Source organism: Eucyclogobius newberryi, unplaced genomic scaffold, assembly GCF_026437365.1.
Source record: "Eucyclogobius newberryi isolate DKJ021-1_F unplaced genomic scaffold, fEucNew1.0.hap1 SCAF_19, whole genome shotgun sequence".
NCBI lineage: Eukaryota > Metazoa > Chordata > Actinopteri > Gobiiformes > Gobiidae > Eucyclogobius > Eucyclogobius newberryi.
Window position 1 is genome coordinate 16940586 of NW_027315823.1, and position 3544 is coordinate 16944129.

General features: G+C 42.0%; 1 long non-coding RNA gene across 1 annotated transcript; it reads right to left on the reverse strand.

The window, feature by feature from the left end:
- Positions 1-2965: 2965 nt before the first annotated feature.
- On the reverse strand, positions 2966-3341 carry LOC140366094 (uncharacterized). Its single transcript, XR_011927864.1, has 3 exons — positions 3285-3341; positions 3093-3212; positions 2966-3025 (listed from the first exon to the last, which is right to left on the reverse strand). It is a non-coding gene; the product is annotated as an uncharacterized lncRNA (long non-coding RNA).
- Positions 3342-3544: the final 203 nt, after the last annotated feature.

Genomic DNA, 3544 nt, shown 5'->3' on the forward strand with positions numbered 1-3544 from the left:
TTGTTCTAGCAAGTCTATATGTGTATTAAAAATCAAAATGATCCTAAACCTTCCCCTTGGTTATAAGGCACATCATTTTGTATCAACCCTTTTTTCCCCTTGTCTCTCTCTGTCTTCCTCTCGCAACGGAGGAAACACCCATTTCCAAATTTCTAAACCTGCTTTTTCTTTCTCTCTTTTCACTTACTCTTACCCTCACTTGTAACCTGCTTTTACTTTCTCTTTGCTGCTGATATAAGTATCAGACGCTGCATCCCCTGGGATTCCAGTTAGTTATCTTTAAAATATCCCTGTCATTCTGCTTCTAAACTCATGCATTGATTACCCATCCCCCTGTTTAGTTTTCACTATCTTCAGGTAATCTGCGGGTCTCATAAAATTTATTCTTCTGCATTACACTCCTCCCCCCGGGTCCGTCCTGACTCCGTCCTGAGTCCTGTAATGTTAAGTTCCTGTTATCACTGGTTTTCATAACTTCTATAGCGTCTAAATTTAGATGATATTGTCTTATTTAAATCTATTCAATTCTTGATTGAATCTCCACAATCCTTCAGGTAATTCCTTTAGAATGTCAAATTCTTTCGCTGTTAATGTTAACTCTTCTCCTTATTACTCATCACGTCAACCCTCCCCCTGAGGTGGTGTTGCTCTTAATTGTCACTGTGATACGTAAAGATAACGACATCTGCTCCATCCTGAGTCCTCTCCAGATTATTTGCCAGTCAATAACCCCTGTTATCTCTGGCTATCTTTTATGACTTGGTGTCCTGTTGTCTTTAGTTAATGACCCATTCATGTCTTTCCAAGGAGGACATTGGCACGTCACTATTTAACTTATTCCCTCACTTACGTCTACATGCAATACGAGGTTTCCTCATGATAATACAAATAAAAAAGTTACTGATATAACTTTTACTATCACTTTACTTACTACTCATTCTACTCCTATGTCCAAAAACATCAGTAGTCACCCATTTACCCATATTATCACTTCCCAGGCCTGTGCCTGTATTTGATCCTAAATTTAAAAACACTTCTGTCTTTTCGTCCTGTACTTTCATCTAGTCATGCATTATGGTTACATAATAAGTCCAAAAGATAATTTTGTCAAGTCCAAAAATAAAACAAAACAAAACGTGGCTTTGTTTGGTGCACACAAAAAACACGATACCGTAAAAACACAACTTTTGTCTTCTATGTCGGGGACAGGAAGTGTCCTGTCTGTGATCACATTCCCCAAAAAATTGGCCATCTATGAAAATCTGAATTAATCTTCATCTCTTATCAAGTTTAATACAATCTTTATAATTGATTGTTGTCAATCAAACAAAACCCTAAATTTGTTGAAATACAGAGCTCTCAAATACTAAAATTTAAAACCAGCTGGGTTTAATTCCTAATTTCATCAGTTCAGAGCGTCCTCTGAACTGCTTTCTTCCCTTCCTCCTGCCTTGTTGACCCCCCTTATCTCCCCCTCTCTGCCACGTCATCTGAGCACACCGGAAGTCTCCCTCCAAAATCCTCTTATGACTTTTCCTTTGTCTTTTTACAGTTTGGGGTGATAATTCTGGCATTATGTGGTCTCGGTCGTCTGAGAGAAATGCTACTTGCTTTACAGTCACGTCATATCTCAAGCTTCTAGAGAAAATTCCTTATTAGATTCCTCCGGACATAAACGTGGTGTTTAAGATTCACCCGTGACTGCAAATTTTAGATCTCTCAGAATAACGCCTTGTGACCCTTGTATGATTAATTGTGATTCTCACTTAGTGTTAGTTAATCACTTATTAATCCTCATTCACACATTCACACTTCTCTCTTACTTACTTCGCTCGTGCACATCGCTTACATTCACACATATTTCCTCAGTAATATTAAACTGGGTATTTCCTCAGTAATACCTAACTGCCTTGCTTATGTGAGAAACTTATCTCGTCCATAAGCCTACAATATTTCCTCAGTAATATGAAACTGGGTATTTCCTCAGTAATACCTAAACTGCGTATTTCCTCAGTAATATGAAACTGGGTATTTCCTCAGTAATACCTAACTGCCTTGCTTATGTGAGAAACATATCTCGTCCATAAGTCTACAATATTTTTCCAGTAAATATCAAACTAATGCATAAAACGTTTTATGGCTAACTCTTTTTCACACACAAAGTTTTTGTCTGACCTTCTTTGTCGCCTGTGTTCTCCTGCTGCTTCGAAACGACGCGCTCTCCTCGCGGAGACTGAGGTGCGATGGGCGGCCACGGGAAAAGTGGACTTCTTTCAGCTGTGCACAGACTTCACCGATTCACCCGTCAATCTCCGCGAAGGGGCTGCTTGTCGTCCGGCTCGATAGGACCAGAAAATGTCATGGAATCAGACATACGCCGGTGCTATTCCTTAACACATCGAGAACACAATTCAACTTAGAATATGAAACGACACAGAAAGATCAGACATTTGTGTGGCATGCATGGGAGAAAACGCGGGGACTGTGTCAGCCAGGCCGTTGTAAGGAGCCTGGCTGACCCTCCTGCGTCTCACCCCCGCGTCTCACCTCGTTTTTTCCCATGCTGGTTGGTTTTATTAGATATTCTGGAATAGGCGGGTCACATTTCTCATTGGTCAGCCTCACATCAAGGCACTTGGTATTTTTCCGTAGAGATCAAGCCTTGGGTAAACATTACCCAGACTCCTCTGGGTTATCACCCCCCTAGGGTAAACATCCTTTGGCCCATCTTTACGACCCCTTCACAAACAAATGCAGTTTGTCACACACCCGTTCTTCTCTTAGACTAATGATGCAGATAAAATATCACTATTATGCAGATAAAATACATCACAGAAATATAATCATATATTCACATTTTATCACAGGTAACAACACAGTTTGTATCAGTTCTTTATGCGTGGATGTATAGTCTTTTAAGAGTCCAGTGGATCTGGACAACACAGGGCACAGATCATATCAACAGAGGGCAGGGCAAGGCAACGGCTCCAGCGCACACCGCCGCTCCAGAGAGTTTAGGTTACATCTGAAAAGAGACCTGGTTAACGCTAACCTGAACACTAGGCTCCCGGGATATCACGCTCAGGACGTACCACGTTAGCTGCCCGGGACCACGCGTTGTGGGGCTATGACAGCGAGACCACAACAATCCTGAGTCAGCAGAGATCACATCGGAGCGTTAACAAAGCGGCGCCAGGTGACAGGCCACGGCACTAAACCACAGAAACCATTTTATGAGTAAAACTACACGATCAAATCGCATTAGCAAAAGGGACAACTACTACCTGGAGAGCGGAGGTACGTGGAGCAACACCCAGACCCAGGAAGTGCGTAGGTCAGAGGATGAATGGCAAAACTGAACAACATTTTATTGGCCAACGGCCCTAATGATTAGCCAATAGGAAGTGGCATGGTCTGCCCGCAGGCCATACTGCCACACATGGATACAGAATAGTCTCATCCCTGGAAGTCTCCCTGGAGGGGTTCTACTTGGTTCATGGTTTATCATTTGTTAAGCATGGCAGGATATTTCAGAACGCTGCAG